This window comes from Vanessa tameamea, chromosome 9 (genome assembly GCF_037043105.1).
Source record: "Vanessa tameamea isolate UH-Manoa-2023 chromosome 9, ilVanTame1 primary haplotype, whole genome shotgun sequence".
Taxonomy (NCBI): domain Eukaryota; kingdom Metazoa; phylum Arthropoda; class Insecta; order Lepidoptera; family Nymphalidae; genus Vanessa; species Vanessa tameamea.
Genome location: NC_087317.1, coordinates 7518199 through 7536743, shown reverse-complemented (window position 1 = coordinate 7536743; position 18545 = coordinate 7518199). Strand labels below are relative to the sequence as shown.

Genomic DNA, 18545 nt, shown 5'->3' with positions numbered 1-18545 from the left:
GGTTACGTTCCCGGCATTGTACGTAATACAAACTAATTCTAAGATCCTTTGTTCCTATAATTCATAAAACAACACTGTATAAGTCATCTGAACGATGACCACAACATAGTAATAAAAAGTATTGATGTTGACGGTGGAATAACTTTTCAGTGAGTGTGTTGGCTCAAAGACCAACTTCCGGTAACACCATCCGATGCTACCAGCTGTTTCAGTTGCATAGATTAGGCATTTTCGCTGCATTTCTCCCATCGAAACTATTTATGTTCGTGTCATTTCGAAATTAAATGTCGCGAGTATATTATATAAGTACTAGATGAAAACCCGGCTTCGCTTGGATAAAATAAATAAATTTTATCCTTTACTTTTCTCTTTTTTGAAATTATTGTTTGGAACTTTTTTGAGATTATGGTTTGGTCTTTCTAAACGAACCCGTAAACGTCAAAATGGCCGCCCGTTGAACTATCATGTCATTGATTTTTATGGAATTACTATCGAAATATCTCGATTATACGAATTTTGCGGATATGTTGTCGACTAAAATATAATAATTTTTTAACGATCTCTAATTGTTAATTCTAATTTAGTTTCGATCGGGCCTATCGTAGAACTGCACAAAATTATTAAAATAGATTTGACAGGTATCTATTCTGTAGCAAGAAACTCGAATTTCACCGGAGAACACGAGTGTGAAATGTCAGAACGCGATTCTGACATTGCTTATAATAATTATAAAATTTATAGGATACACATATAAAAATGGCGTATTCTGTAAGTCGAGCGAATTCTTACAGAATCGCATTTAAAAACGCTTAAATAAATTCTTCACTTTCTGAATTGAATATTTAAAAAGATAATTAGAAAACAAATGTTCTGTAATATTATCTTTTTAAATATCAGTTACATAAATTGATATTGTATTTTTTTTTCTTGATTTATATATTCCCTCTACATTATTCGTATGCGAAAGGTTTGAGCAAGTAGCAAAAGACCAAAAGCCGAGTGTATTAGACCCAGGCAATTATAATTAAACAAGAATAATTATTAATTCAAAATAGTAATTATTATTATTTATAGTAGAATATAATTATTGGTCAAGTTAGGTTTATTAGTTAATCTTTCGAAAATTAGGAAATATAATTTGCTTTTTTCTTTGTAATTTGCTTTTTCGTGATAGTCTTTATAATATTTAGTTAATTCATTGTCATTTAACTTTACGTGAAATAGAGACAATAGAAAAATCTCAATGTACAAAAATAAAAACGGTAAAAAAACTAGACACTACTACTATAAAGAGTATGTCACTGTCATAATTTTCTACTATTTTCAGTGGGAAGCTAATTATTATTTTAAACATAGATCAAATGGTTAGCATCGGATTGCTTAGATCTCTTAAAACCAGATTGGAGAGCAAGCGAACGTTTCGTTTAGTATACTTATACACAACGATAGTAAGTAAAGCTTAAATCAATACGAAATTAATTTGGTAACTCATGACCTCTTTTGCATCTTGTTGTTGAGTTGGCTTCCTACCCACGAATAAATATTAGCAGAATTATTGATCACTTATTTGACTTTTTTCAATTCATGGATGTAAATGTATATAATTTAATTGATTCATTGATTTTTTCTCACAAAGTATTAAAATTATCTGCTTCTGGAATATCCATAAACTTGTCTTGTTTCTTCGATTTTTTAACATTTAACATCAATTTTAGTACCAGACATGAGCAAAGTCTATCTATGAATTGAACGTAGCGCAACCACGAAAAACGCCGTCCTTTTTCTATAGGTCTTATAGTTATTTTACTATAGCTAATAATAAGGTCATCCACATGAACAAATCATATAGAAAATTTATTAAGTTGCTTTTTCATCATAGCGGAGAGATTTAGGTTATGCATCTCGACAAAACGGTCACAATTATCAGTACAAATTATTATTTTTAAACACGCATATTATATATTTTGATACAATAACAATCTTGATATCAAACTTCTTTAATAAAATAAATTTTATAGAAATATACCACAATATTTCCTAAGTGTATCTTTAGTTTTTTTATTTCATAATTATGCTTTGAACATATCTCAACCGTAAACTGTTGCGTACGTTTATTTTATTTAAATAAGAAAAAATCTAAATGTAAAACAGCATAGCTAGATCATATTCAATTTAAGTATATTACGATGCTTTGAATTATTTATAATGAGGCCTGGAAATGGGTCGCTAGTTCACAATAAAATAAATAAATCATCATTAATTACATGCTTAGATTAAGACATTTTAATGTTTTTGATTATTTCAAATTATGTCATAACACATTGACATTATATAAGGTTAGGTAAGGTTTTAAATATTAAGATAACAATTAATTAAAAATTAAAACTTCTTAACAAGGCGTAGTATCAACAACAGCAACCAGCGTGTTGTTGCTGGATAAGAGCCTCTTTGGAGCTTTTCTTATGACGCTTTTTCACAAGGGATTGTTGGATTAGTAACAAATAAAACGTAGATATATATTGTACCTACAGAGAGCGATCCATAAAATCTTTATCGTACTTTATGAGCTTAATGTATAAAGGAAATAAAGCTTCGAAACGATGCGTTAAGACCGTTGCTTTTCTTAATACTTAGGAGCTTGGCCAATAATAACATTCATTGTCAGTGCCTTTAAAGTTATGTATATGAATTCCGTAGAAATAGAAATGTAGTTTTAGTTCTATACAATTCGTTTTCACACTTATTTAATTTAATCGAAACTTTTGATATTATTTAATTTCGAGCATCTTAACTTGCTTGTTTTATTTTTGTAAAACTGCAAAAGTTGCTTTTGTTGTGGCGATGTTTTATATTTATTAGGCCTTAAATATTGTATGCGCTTTCCACCATTGTTCGCCTCTCAATTTCCTTTCATTAGGTTTTCACAAGAACAAATTGCTCTCTGCCACTTGGGAACCTATTTACAGTTTTGTTTTGTATAATTTAAATTGATTTAAAATAGAAATGTTTACTCAGGTGTTGTATTATATTAAATGCAACGAGTAATAATAATCAAATTGATATGATTGATCGATGATTAAAAACGGAATATTTTTTCTGCCGCAATAGGGCTTTTTTTCGAAAGCTTGCTCACAATTACTGAACTGTGTTCGTTTTTTGTAATTCATTTCCCGTTTTTAGAAAGTATTGCATATTTTAATAATCTATATTTTATGTTAAATTGCTGAATTTCATGAAAATGAAGCATGCATACAAAATCGGACTGATATATTATAAATATTGTTATTGTATCAATAGCCAGTTTAAAATAATTAAACTTTAAATATATATATATAAATTATATCATGTTTCATCTTTATGCAGGCATATTATAAGAGAAAAAGGTACAAAATTATTTTAATAAGTCTTGTTTTTCTTTTCTTTGAGATGTTTTTGGAGCTAGCTCCACTTTGATCCAAAGTGGGTCACACGTGGCAGATTTTCATCCGCCACATAGTTTTGCAGTATGAGATGAAATATAATATACCCATGTTAAGCACAAGAAGATTTTGTAATCCTTACCCGGTTTGAGCTAAAAATCATCGGTTAAGATTCACGTCTTCTAACCACTGGGCAATCAGGTCACTTTTCTTTGATGGAATTTGGAAAAAAAATATTTAATTATTATATATGTATGTAAAATTAATGTTATGTTATTTTATTGATCATTATATTGTTTACAGATTACATTAGTGAGTAATAGCTCTACTTATTGTTCATCAAAATCTGTCTAATATTCGATCAATAGATATTAATACAGCCAGAGTGCTCCGACCATTATTACACCATATTATAATACTGAATACTCTATTCCAACCATAACAGGAAAAAAGCTAAATAAACAACATTTGACAGCAAATTGATTTCTTAGCACAACATAATTGAGTTATTAGCAAATCGCATGAAATACGTAATCTAAAAGTTTCTTTATATTTCTTCCTACGTCCATTCGAATAGGCTATAGATTATATAATTTAACGTGATAAAATAGGCGTAATAATAATAATGCTTTAGATGTTTTTTCATATATGTTGATCTATTGATCGTAAAAAGCTGAACCAATTTTGATGATTCAAACTGTATTACGGATAGATTCCTATGTTATCCCATGTTCATAGAATCAAGATCAACTGATTATTTAAGAAATAGTACTGGAAAACTGCTAAAGTTGGTGCCAAGCCTTAAATGTGAATCAGGTGCATCAAAATCGAACAACGTATTTGAAAGATATTGCGCTTTAAAATTTTAAATATATATAATTTTACAACCTCCGTGGTCGAGTTGTGTGTACACCGGTTTTCATGGGTACACCACTCCGAGGTCCCGGGTTCGATTCCCGGCCGAGTCGATGTAGAAAAAGTTCATTGTCTTGGGTCTGGGTGTTTGTGGTACCGTCGTTACTTCTGATTTTCCATAACACAAGTGCTTTAGCTACTTACATTGGGATCAGAGTAATGTATGTGATGTTGTCCAATATTTATATTTATTTATATTTATAATTATATATGTATCTGTTTTTCAAATAACTTGAAAATGTTGGCCTGATATTTTTGATATAATATTTTTTTTCAATTTCGAAAAATATAAACTGCTTCATTTATTAATAACGGAATATAAATATACTGTCAATATCGGAATACAAATCATATTGTTGAATAATGTGTATAAATGATACATAGCGTTCGTTTTCATGACTTTAAAGTTTGGAGACTTAACTGCCAACTTTGAGCAATAATAAAATAAATCTTTTTATAGAAGTTAAAGTACTTCAAGTGAATTAAATAAAAATAAATGTATTAACATAGAAGTGAATCAGTGCACACTGGATATAAAGAAACATTTCGCGAAAACTTTCAAGGGATGCTGACTGCATGCGGAGCTTACGGACGTAGGAATTTAAAAAGTTTCTTCAGGCATACGAGTAAACTGAATATTTAGGCGTACATGATGAATGAAACAGCAGATCTTGAGCCGGACTCGAGAGCTTGGAATATATTATTACGACGAGAATCGTGACCCATTGTGTGGTGTGTTTTGTCAACAGTACGCCCTGTTGCAACACAATCGACGAAACAAATGCAGCTCTACTCAACATTGTTCTATTTACATCTGCCTCGCTGCTTGGAACTAATTTAGAAGATGCTACAGTAATCTAAAAAAAATCAGACGATTCGTTTAAAAACAGTCAAGTGCATATTGAGTGTACGAACATGTCATTAATTAAACTATAAATATATCTTCTCATGCTTTTTCAAGTTCAAGAAACTTGTAATAATCACGAGTATTACCTACTCTCTTTTTGGTTGTACATATTTTATATATATTATATGTAATATGAAATAAAATAAACGTTTTTCGAACGTTACTGTTTCTGTGTAGATGTACCCGATGATTGCTTCGTTGATTTAGTGATTCGGTTATGAGCTTGTAAACATAAACGTCATCTCCGACGAGTTAGATAGTCTGATATAGTCTCATAAATTTTAAATGATGCTACGACACCGTATCAGTTCTAGTACGCTTAACCGTGGATATAGAAACGGGGTATGTGAGCAGGCTCACGTCCTCCGTCAGCATGGTGAAAGCGCTGTGGTAGCCTCATGTGTCTCCATATAGCCCTGAGATAGATGACAGCAAGGATGTCGTCGTGCTAATGTGCCCACTAGTGAGGAGCGACTGGGAAAGTGACATCACTGTCGCCCCATGTGAAGAATCAAAGTCGGATAAAAAGGCTAGGGGTTTCGAAGTTTGTAGTGTTTACACTCTTTGGAAAGACCAGGCACGGACTGCCGTGTTATCGATGACGAGTGGTTAAGAAAGTTAAAGAATAGCGATAAAAATAAATAATATATATATAAATATTAAGATTAATGGACCTTTGTTTTCACACTGACTTTTTGCATAACATTTCTTAGGCAGTTGGCTATTCTCTATTAAAATGGCTTGTCAATTGAGTTACTTTCCACCTAACACTCACTTGTGAAAAATTATTAAAGATTATAACAGAAAAATAGTAATCATAGTTTCAATCAAATACAATGACTTAATATATTCAAACCATGAACTAACCTATTTTACCAATTTGATATATTCATTTTTGTTACTAACAATTTTTTTTTCTGAAAAACTTATGTACGTTTTACGCGACTAAGCTGCGCATTTTCGTTCGCGCGAATAACAGGAAATGGGACTAGGTTGAATAAATCCTTTATTTAAGTACTATTTTTAAAGTTTTTTTTTTAATTTACATACATAAATATACAAGGGTTAAATATATTGTTGGAATAACATCTTAGCCGAGCGACATCTGCGTCATGTCAAACAAATACACTTTAAAAAAAAAAAAAAGGCGGGAGTTGTTTTTTGGCGGCAGACAGATTGGAGGGCAATTATCATATTGACTGTGTAGTGTTGATGGTTATTTGTCTTGTAGATTAAATGTTTTTTTTTCTTTTGTGGTAGATTGATTGTTATTGTAAATTAAAGGTCATTGTTGTAAAGGTTAGCCTATTTGTTTATTTTTTTCTTTTAGTGATTCCTATTTCTGGTTCTAAAATCAGAAGTGGGATTCGCCTGTGCCCACTTGGTACCAATATTAGCAAATAACCATCAATATATTTTGCTATGTCTAATACGTCGCGTTCGCGTAGTAATTCGGTCGAAGTACCTCGCGGTAGGTCGAAACGAGGGTCGCGTCGGCATCGTTCTCGTTCTCGGTCTCGTCATCATCGCTCTCGCCGTATTGAACGTGATAGTTCGGTGAAACAGGCGTTAAGTACAATCATAGCTAGGCTAAATGCGGTTGAGGAAAACACAACGAATATCTCGCAAACGCCTCCTCCGCGTAACGTGCCCAACACATCTCAGAATGATAGCGAATTACTTTCATCAGCGCATACTTTCGCTGACGCTTTGTTCTCGATTACCCGCAATAAGCAACGTGATTATTATGTGTCTAGTTTTGATCCGACTATCCATAATTTTGAGGTGTGGTGTGACGAAGTGGAACGTGCTAAATCTGCGAATTACTGGGGTGAGTCAGAATGTTTATCTCGAGTTGCGGGTTGCTTGAAGGGGGACGCGAGGGTTTGGCTTGACGAGTGGACAACAAATGATCGGTCGTGGTCGAACTTCAAGAGGGAGTTTAAGTCTCTTTGCCCACAAAGGATCAACAGGGCAAATATTCTCTTTGAGGTTATGACCACTACCTCTGATCAGTTTCCCACGTATGCCGAATACGCACGCCGCTCCTTGTTGCGACTGCGCATAGTTAATGGGTTGAGTGAGGACCTAAGGGTTGAAATCGTAATTCGTGGTATTACTGACGCACAAATTAGGGCGGCCGCCATGAACGCTAATCTGACGGTAGATACTTTAGTTTCATTCCTTGCTATTTATGTAAAACAATCGAATCACAACGTTAAAATAGATAGCCGTGGAGTTAGGCCTAGTGAGGTTAGGAAGCGTGACTCGAAGAATTCTAACATTAGGTGTTACATCTGTAACAACACGGGTCACACGCGGCATACCTGCCCTAAAAAGCGAAAACCGTCTGACGGTTACTCTAAAGTAACATGTACTTTTTGCAAGAAAGTCGGTCATGAAGAAAATAAGTGTTTCGCGAAGTCTAGGACCGAGAATAATAGCCAGAGGAAAGTTAATCTATGTAAGGAACTGTCTGTCGCTTCTCGTTGTAGCGACATTAGTGCCGCGGTTATACAGGGCATACCGGTTGATGTACTGATAGACAGCGGCGCCTTAAACGTGTCGCTTATATCGTCAGACGCCGTTAAGCATTTCGCGTGCAGACGTAAGCCGACTCACTGTATCTTGAAGGGTATCAGTAGCGATCAAATTATCGCACGCGAATTCGTTACGCTTACCTTAGAGTTTAGTCACATTTCGCTTGAGGTAGATTTAATCATCGTTCCGTCATCATGTATGAATACGCCGGTTATTATCGGAACCGATGTATTAAATAGGGATGGGGTCACGTTTGTCCGCACCAAAGATAAGCAGTTCCTGACTCGGTCTTTAGATCAGGCAGTACTAGGGGTCAATAAGGTAACGCGAAATTCCCTTGATGATATAAGCACACCACTGGCCGGTGAGGATTTTGACTCCCTTATAAGCGTACTAAAAGATTTCTTGCCGTTTTTAATTTCGGGTACTGCTACTACTACTGTAAAAACGGGTGAAATGAAAATACGCCTTACCAGTGAAATACCAGTCACTTACCATCCTTATCGGCTGTCTTATCCAGAAAAACTAAAAGTTAGAGAAATGATTGCGGACTTATTGCACAAGGGAATAATAAGGGAGTCAACATCTGAATACGCGAGTCCCATTATTCTAGTAAAAAAGAAAGACGGTACGGACAGAATGTGTGTGGACTTTCGCGCCCTTAATAGAATTACCATTAAAGACAGATACCCCCTACCGTTGATTGAAGATCACATAGACCGTCTTGGGAGCTCTAAATTCTTCTCGAGCCTCGATATGGCATCAGGGTTCCACCAGATTCTGATTAGCAAGGAGTCAAGGCACCTAACAGGGTTTGTTACACCCGAAGGGCACTACGAATATCGTAAAATGCCCTTTGGGTTGTGTAATGCTCCAACCGTGTACCAGAGAATCATCACAAAGACCCTCAAAAAGTTTATCGAAGCTGGTGATACCCTTATTTACATTGATGACGTGCTTTTTATGAGTTTAACGGTTCAGGACGGTATTAACTTACTAAAGGAAGTTTTGCAAACTCTCACTGAAGCGGGATTTTCGATAAACCTGAAAAAGTGTTCTTTTTTAACATCTGAGGTTGAGTACCTGGGGCGAATTATAGCACACGGTCAGGTTAGGCCGAGCCCCCGAAAGATTGAGGCACTGGTAAACACTTCGGTTCCAAGTAATGTTAAACAGGTTCGCCAGTTCCTCGGTCTAGCGGGATATTTTCGGCGGTACATTGAAGGGTATGCGACTAAGACGGCTAGTATCTCACGCTTAACAAAAAAAGACACTAAATTTAATTGGGGCCCCGAGCAGGAAGCGGCTCGCCAATATGTTATCAAAGCATTAACTAGTGAACCGATACTCGCAATATTTGATCCTCGTTTAGAGACTGAACTTCACACGGATGCCAGTAGCGCAGGCTACGGGGCCGTGCTGATGCAGGTCCAGGATGATGGCAGTAAGAGAGTCGTAGCTTATTTTAGTAAGGTGACACAGGGCGCTGAAAGCAGGTATCACTCGTATGAGCTAGAGACGCTGGCGGTCGTCAGGGCGTTGCAAAATTTTAGGCACCATTTAATTGGAATCCCGTTTAAAATTGTCACCGACTGCAACGCTCTGAAGGCCACCGAGCGAAAGAAGGACCTGCTTCCGCGCGTTGCTCGTTGGTGGATTTTTATGCAAGATTTTAACTTTACGATCCAGTATAGAAAAGGTGCAATGATGACGCACGCTGATTATTTAAGCAGGAATCCACCAGCAGTGCACATTAATCACATCGATAAACCAGCCAACTGGGCTCAGATGGCCCAGGCGGCTGATGACGAAACCCGTGACCTTCTTAGGAAGCTTAGCGAAGGTGAATTAGATTCACGACGCTATGAAAGCCGTAACGGTCTTCTTTACTATCGGTACTCACCACTCGGCGAGGAATCTCGACTTTTGTGCTACATTCCCAAAGGTCACCGGCTAAGTCTTTTACGCGTGTTCCATGACGAACATGGGCATATTGGCACTGATAAGACTCTAGACCTTATCAGGAAGCACTTTTGGTTCCCTGGCCTTAAGCAGTTTGTCGCGAAATATACCTCGCATTGTCTCATATGCATTTCCAAGAAACGGGTTCCTAGGGCCCCCAGACAACCTATCACATCGTGGCGTAAGCCCGATGTTCCTTTTGATACAATCCACGTTGACGTCCTGGGCCCGTTGCCTGAATCTAACGGGTATAAATTTGTGTTCGTTCTGGTGGACTCTTTTACAAAATTCTGCTTGCTTTATCCCATTTATCGCCAGGACACCAGTGAACTTAAACGCGTGCTCGACAATGCGATATCTCTGTTCGGAGTTCCGAAACTGGTTGTGTGTGACCGCGGACGTATGTTCGAAGCCGCTGACTTCACCGATTGGATATCTGCACTCGGGTGTGACATACATTATGTGACGCCCGGGATGCATCATTCGAATGGTCAAGCTGAGAGATACGTCCGTACAGTCCTGAACTTGATACGCGTCGGTAGTAGTACTAGTGATAAGTCTTGGTCAGAGTCTCTATCTAAAATTCAACTTGTGCTAAATATAACCAGGCAGAAATCTACACAATTGTCAGCCCTAAATCTGTTAGTTGGCATCGAAGCTACCACGCCCGTGATTAGAAGCTTGATTCGAGACGTCGCAATTGAAAACACATCCACTTCTCGGGAAGCTTGGCGAGAGATGCGCAGAAGCCGAGCTGGCGAACTGCTAGAGAAGAATCGAAATGATCAAGATTCTTACGTTAACAAAGACCGGCGACCTCCGAAGACGTTTAACGTCGGTGACTGTGCATTCGTCATAAAATATTCGCAGTCAACCGGAAAACTCGACGCGGGGATGCGAGGCCCATACCGTGTTATCAAAGTTTTACCAGGTGGCCGCTATGAATTAAAACTGCTAAGTGGTGCTCGTGGCAAGACCACTCAAGCGGCGGCCCAATACATGGTACCTTGGAAGGGTGAATGGTGCCCTGAAAGTTGCGCATCGTTCTTCGAGGGTGAGTTCAATCGCTTTTATTTACAGCTATGAGTTTATGTGTAATGCAAACGATGGCGAATCATGAAAGTCTGACTGGTAAAACAGTAATGTAAAGCGAAGTTCTCAAGTAAGCGACCTGATTGAAAGTGTGCCAAACGTTATCTCATCATGTCAAAATATGAGCACTGCGTAAACTGCCTCTGCTCGATGGATCTATATCGTGGGCATCGCGTAATACTGCCTCTGCCCAAAGGTAAAGTAAAGTGGGCATCGCGTAATACTGCCTCTGCCCAAAGGTAAAGTAAAGTGGGCATCGCGTAATACTGCCTCTGCCCAAAGGTAAAGTAAAATGGGCATCGCGTAATACTGCCTCTGCCCAAAGGTAAAGTAAAATGGGCATCGCGTAATACTGCCTCTGCCCAGGACTTGCATTTCTGTCCAATAAGTTTTATATTTGTGTGTTTACCACGTGCTTAATTAGTGTGATTGACGAAATAGATAATGGCTGAGTGAAAGAGGGCCGCATAAGTGTGATGAATGAAAGATTCGGCAAATATTTTTCTATTTCGTTTATTTTTAATAAATTCTTTTTGACAGATGCCTATGATGACGATGAGATCGTGGATGTCGCTATAGCCGGGCCTTCTGCGAATCTCATCAGCAATCAAGAGACAGTGTGGGTGCCCGAGGACGGCGCACCGTCAGGAAAGGCCGTGTTGGAATAACATCTTAGCCGAGCGACATCTGCGTCATGTCAAACAAATACACTTTAAAAAAAAAAAAAAGGCGGGAGTTGTTTTTTGGCGGCAGACAGATTGGAGGGCAATTATCATATTGACTGTGTAGTGTTGATGGTTATTTGTCTTGTAGATTAAATGTTTTTTTTTCTTTTGTGGTAGATTGATTGTTATTGTAAATTAAAGGTCATTGTTGTAAAGGTTAGCCTATTTGTTTATTTTTTTCTTTTAGTGATTCCTATTTCTGGTTCTAAAAATATATTTATGATGATTGATTCCTATCATTATTATGATTATATTCATAAGATGATTGTCTTTGCCAAAAACAAGTAAAAGTAAATAAAAAAATTAAAGGATAGGGTTTAAGTAAATCAATTAGAGGGTTAATTTATTTTTGCAGGCAATTTTTAATATTATATTTTTTGTTTATGGTTATAGACAAAAAAAAATTATGGATAAATCCATAGACAATAATTATTTTTAATTTAATTTATTATTATATTTAATTAATTGTAATAAATTCCATAAAATAACATAATCTTTATTGGATTATATAGACACGTTTTAGTTGTTTGTTTTAACGAACATTATGGTGATATTCCTTGGTCCACTCCTGAAGAGTCGTTTGTATTCATTAACTGTTACTGAAGTTATTAATTATTCAACGTTTTCGTAGTAAATTAGGTCTCAAATTGAATTAAATTACCTTATGTTTGTATCTGTTGTTGGTTAAAATGTTGATTTTGTTTTGACAGAAAACCTTTTCCATATAATTACATGAGAAGTTATGTTAATTAATTAATTATTTTTTAACTAATGTGCAGTATTCGTACGTTTTCCTTTTTGATTTCTAATTTGACTGAACAAGATAAAAATTATAAAACACAAGGACTTTGGAGTGTTTTGAAACTCTTTAATACTGGCTTCATGATAAAACAATGGGGAAATTGTGGCTTATTACAAAACGTGCAAACTAACTCGGTAGTTTTTATGCTTTTTTATAATTATCTCGGAAAGATGCTGCGCTCGACTCCATTTTCTCATAAACATTTATGATTTACTTAAAACATGCTTTGCTGCATGCGAGATTAGATGATTTACTTTAGTAAACTAGTTTAGCATCACGTGAAAAACTTGTAGTAATATAACTTTTATACAAACACATGTAAACAGACATACAATTAAATGAAGATATATAAGCAGGTAATGGCGTAAAACTAAATTCCCTAATATTATTCTAATAGCTAAGATTGTTGAACTTGAGGTTGATTCCGGAGCTAGTTGATTAAAATATATTGGATTTTTAATTAAAGAAAATCTCTTTCGCAGTAAGAAAATTGAAAGATGACTGTGTTTCACTTCCGTGTCTTGGAAAGCACGTTAAACTTGACGTTGTGTCAGATTGCCACTGTATTGGACTATTAAAGTCTCCCATCCTCGTAAATAGAGAGATGCCAGAAGAATATTATTTTATTTATATAAAAAAAAAATATAACATATCTGTAATATAACTATAATACAGGTTTTATACGTGTTGTTTTTCTCATTTGCCTTGTTAAAATTATATTAATCATTTTAAGTAATACTATTCACAATCTTATGTAACACAAGATAGCTTGTTAATTTTCCTCATAAAGTAAAATCGACAGTTTGCCAAAAATACTTTCACAACAAAAGCTTTACACCATGTTTCGCATCATCATGGTAAGTTTCCGGGCACAAATGTTTGGTCATGTTCGTCGCAGCGATGGGCAGACAGCCAATGATAGAAATATGTTATTCATAGTAAAAAAGTATTCGAATTTTAATTTATTTTCAAACTGCCTTTAAATTGCTTTTAAAAATGATACAGTGTAAATATATGCAAAAATGAAAGTGTTTTATTTTTAGTTGTTTTATTTTCAAAACTGTAATCTGTTTGCTGTGAAATCGTTTTAAAAAGTGACCCGACTTTTTATTTAGATCAGTTTTGACAATGAAATATTCCACCGATTTTTTTTCATCCTAATATTCATTTTACACAATGTTTGTTATATTTCTGATTTTTTATTTTTAGTAGAAAAACAGATAAAATTAGGGCACGAAGTGGTACCCTTAGTTTAGGGCACCTTTTACATTAACGTTGACATAGTAAGAATTATAAACAATTCCTGATATTATCAAATCGCTGCGCTCCGTCTGTTATTACACTGAATCACTCACCCTTCACAGTGGAACACACTAATACATAGAACAGATATTTAACAGTAGAATAATTGATAAATGGTTTGTAGCTCTCCTGACAAGTTTGCACAAGTCCCGTCTATGGTTAATAGATATTACAAAGTCATCGAAAGTAATCTTCCAATTACAAGTAATAAGTACGCAATGTTATTTTGAACTAATCTTTATCCTACATCAGTTGTACAACCGATAGTTTTTGATTTACAAAGAACGCAAAAAAGTAAAGAAAGTGTTTTTTTAAGTTACATACATGTGAATTCAATACATACGAATATTTTTAACAGTGAGGCTTTTTAATTACGCATCGTAAACAATCATACCATTCGTGGACAAAACGAATCATTTCTTGAATACAAAAACCGAGTATTATCGAGGAGTGTTCATTATAAATAAAAAAACAGGGTGCGATGCTGTTTGATATTAAATAATTATTTTAATGTTGATTCGTGGATAGTTTTTAAATATAATAATGCAGTTATGTGATAGCATTGAAATCTTTATCGTAACATCAAAGCTCTAGAAAAAATAATCGACCCATAATAGACTTGAAGATCCGTGTGATAGAGATAAGACCATGTCGTGAGAGGAAATCTTGATTGTCGTTTATGCTATTAACATATCAGAATTCTTATTAATAAGTATTAACTCAGTAATGCACTAAGCAAATATTGCCTTAATAACCTTTTTATTTATTTTTACTAATAATTTTATAATTGCTTTATCTATGTTTTACCTTATTAACAACAATATGACAAACAGATGTCACCTGTATGTTTGGTCATTGCACCTCAACAGGTTAAAAATGTTCATCGCCAAATTCGTACAGGCACTGAAAATTATGTTGTGTGTGAAATAGTTGCCAGTTGTTTGTGACAAATAGTTAGTTATTACAAGCTTATAGAGCTAATATGGCCGAATAGTTAGAACGCGTGTATCTTAACCGATAATCGCGTGTTCAAACCCAGGCAGGCACCATTTCATTTTGATGTGCTTATTTGTATTTGCAATTCCTGTGTCCAGTACATGTGTGTCCACCAACCCGCATCGGAGTAGCGTTATATTGTGGGACATTTACTGTCTGTTACTTTTTATAATGTCAGGACAATATATAGACAATAGGTAGAATTTTAATACGCATAGGTCATACACCTTTCACAATTGCTAAACACTATATTTGTTCAAAATTGTTAAACACTATATGTAATTGTATAAAATGTTAATATTATATTGAACGTGAAAAAAATACTATTTATCAAAAATATTTCAGTGTTATATTGAAAAAAAATATCTCTCATTTCACATGAAAACCCTCTTCCGTATAAAACTATGAAGCAACCACATGCCTTAGGCGATTTCATGTTTTTATCATACTGAAATGATAAAAAGCGTTGAAAATCAAAATAATATGCAAAAAAATGAGCACAACGTTCATTTTGTTGGAATGTAGATGATGATGATGGTGCGTCACTTAACGAGGCCGCACAATTTAATCAAATGAAAAACGAAAAATATAGAGGAAAAATTGTTGGAATGTATAAGTCCTTTTAAAAATGGCTGCACATTTAGATTATTAATTGCGTTAATTTATTTCGCGAACTAATGATGTTAGGGTTTGAAGAACAAAATGAGAACGATGTTCGCTCTTATATTTTATCTTTGGCTATGATCATGAATTGCTAATGACTTCGATTCTGTTGTGTGCGTCGAGCAAATCTTTTGGTTTGATTCATATTTTTTGTATTTTTATTATACGTTCGAGTAGAGTAGCAATCACTTGTTCTAGTTATTTTATTTTTTCTTTCTATTATAACGTTAAGATAGTTCAAGTTCTTCACAAATATTGTTATATTTGAAAAAATTTAGAGAACAAAAATGACAAGTTTTGCCTCCCAATTATATTAAAGAAATAAACTGTAACACACATTTAAAATCTTAATAATACTATTATTACTGTTTTACTAATAACAGTAATAAAAGTATTTTTACTGTTATACTAATAACAGTAATAAAAGTATTATTACTGTTATACATCTCTTCGAGTATCCGAGAATAAAGATCGCCTAAAACCAATGGCAGAGAAATGAAAATTGCATGACTTGTAATTATTTGGACTTTATCACAATCATTTCTACTGAAGCTTTGTGAATTTTAATATTTGCTCTTACAACGAGTTTCCACATCAAAAACGTTTATACAAAATATGAGAATTAAATGTGTGTTAATAGTTATTAAATAATTAACAAAATTCACAAAATAAAATACAAGATATAAATATTAGATTATATCATTTCAACTACGTTTATACTATTTTAGTTTTATGTATTAAATATTATGTATCTATTTAAAATTTAATTTTTTTTTCCGATATTTCAGCTTGTGCTTTAATTTTCTTTAGTAAATTATTGAACAAAATAATGAATATCACCTTGAAATAATAAAATGTCAATGACCAAATCAATTAATGATTAAAGTAATGAGTATTCATTTATTCGCATTACACTTTAAAGTTCTATTAAATAAAGTAGAGGTAAAACAGACCCGACGCTCCTTTAAACTGTTCGTTAAGTTTAATGAATACACATTTCTTTAGAAATAAAGTGAAAAAAACTGTACTTGAATACTTACAGTATTAAAGCGGATGTAATATTTTCAAATCCTTCAAATGTACGGTACCATTTTCAAATTTAACCAACCAGCAACATGCACTCATAAACTCTTAATTATAGTAAAATACAACTTGAAACAAATGTGTCACTGCACGGTAATTCCTAAACAAACCCAGTATTAAAGTTTCATGCAAGAGCCGGGCGTATAGACTGGGCCGGAGCGAGCTGAGCGCGCAGGCGACGGGCGTCGGCGCCGCTGTGCGCCACCTGTCGCGTTCGGTGCGGTGGGCAGCTGGCGGCTTGCGGAGACGCGGCCGGGAGCAGCTCTTTGGCGACGGCTCGCGAGCGACTGAGGCTGAGCGGAGGCTGGAGCGCTGCCGGCCCGGGCACGTGGGCTGCCGGGCGCCGCCCAGGTGCACCTGCACCCGCGCGCCCCCACACCGCTCGCTCGCGCCGCCGCCTCCGCTCCCGACGCACCCCGTTTGTACCCTCTTGCACTCTGTCTGCACGTTTCGTTAATACTCTAATTAAAATTGCACCCAATAAAAGCGTCATAACGCGTATTGTACCTCTCAGCTCTGTTAACTAATGATTAATTGTAATTAATTATATTGTGCAATATAGAAGTTTACAATGTTTCTAATATAAATCGAGATCAAGACATCGTATCTTAAATTAGTCCGACTATAAAAATACGTTTCTAGAAAGAAACTGATATTCAAATATTATTGCAGGTTCCAGGATTGGGCCACTCTTCAATTATATTAATATACGGACTACGGTACGAAAGTCTTGATTCCTATAGGAGCTGTACATAAATGCTGATAAAAAAATGTTTGAAGCTAGCTGTTGCAATCCATTCTTAAAACGCCGTTTCAAATCATAAATATTTATACATAATTTATAAGGAGTATAAGTAGACCTACATATATATGTACATTTTTGACTAAACTGTTAATATATGTATACTGTACAACGTGTTCAACATATGCCACAACCTAATAAAAGTTCGAAGTCTATTCAAACAATAACGAGCTGATATAAATTAACAAACTGCCTAATGTACTGAAATGTAATGTTGAATAGTTAGTACAGGCTTCGTCAAACATGACCGCTGTGGCGGCTCGCTGGATAGTTCATCATAATGAATGCGTTTGAATCATATAGAGCCACAAAAGGTCTCGTGAAAAATACCGTCTGAGTTCCTGTTTTGACAACGATAATTTAGCCGTCGTTGGAATCACGCCAAGCTCTTTCAGCTATTCAACGGCTCATAATATAAATAAGATCATGTTTAGATGGGTGACATGACAATAATTAAATTATGTATTGTATACATTCACTACTTATGTTGTATTTACAAATGTTCGTCATGTTAAATATTTATATTATCAATGGTTAATATTTATCTCTTATATTATTATATATATCTATATTACAAATGGTTGGTGAATTATATGTTTGAGATTAAAAGACTTCGACCGTTTAATTGATTATCATGTAAGTTGGCACAAATGTATATGGAGAATGTTTATACTATTAACTCTGTATGTGTGTTTATAATTTGATACTAGACGGCACTGCAGTATATCAACTTCATTACCACTCAACTGATTGCCATGACAATTGGTATATTATACACGAAGGCAGTTGTTATCCTCGTTTGCAAAGAAAACTGATTCCTTAAATTGAATTGAATTAATCTTCACTTCAGGAAATATAATCCGAAAATTCAGGAAATGTAATAAACTGTCAAATCATCATCACGCAAGCCTAAAAGGGATTTTGTAAGATGTGAAATATTGAATAGTTGTTTATACTTCCAAATCAGAGGCAGAGAATATATTATCACATCTAAAGAAAGTATGAAAATCAATATCACTTCTGTTCCTTTTTATACGTCAGCGAATCTTGATTGAGCATTGTTACTCATTGTTAACGGATCAAATTGTATTAATATATATTATTGTATTTATTAATTGTAACTTTAGAAAATCAAGATAGTGTACTCGACGAGCAATTTGATCACAAGTTTTTATATCTTTTATAACTAGAAAGACATAAAAACTAAAGTTGTGGCAACTTTTATGTTTACTCGACTTATACTTAAATGTTTGCTGTCGACGAAGACGGAGAGAAAATCGTTGGTCCGGCTGTTTTTTAGCCAACATTTAAGGCAAAGTTATATAGATGTACAAAA

General features: G+C 34.8%; 1 protein-coding gene across 1 annotated transcript in view; it reads right to left on the bottom strand.

Annotated features, from left to right (window-relative positions):
- Positions 1 to 16683, bottom strand: part of LOC113395068 (uncharacterized) — a 46472-nt gene extending 29789 nt beyond the window's left edge. The window contains exon 1 of the mRNA XM_026632613.2: positions 16365 to 16683. The gene's annotated coding sequence lies outside the window, so the exon portion shown is untranslated. The remainder of the gene's footprint in view (positions 1 to 16364) is intronic.
- Positions 16684 to 18545: the final 1862 nt, after the last annotated feature.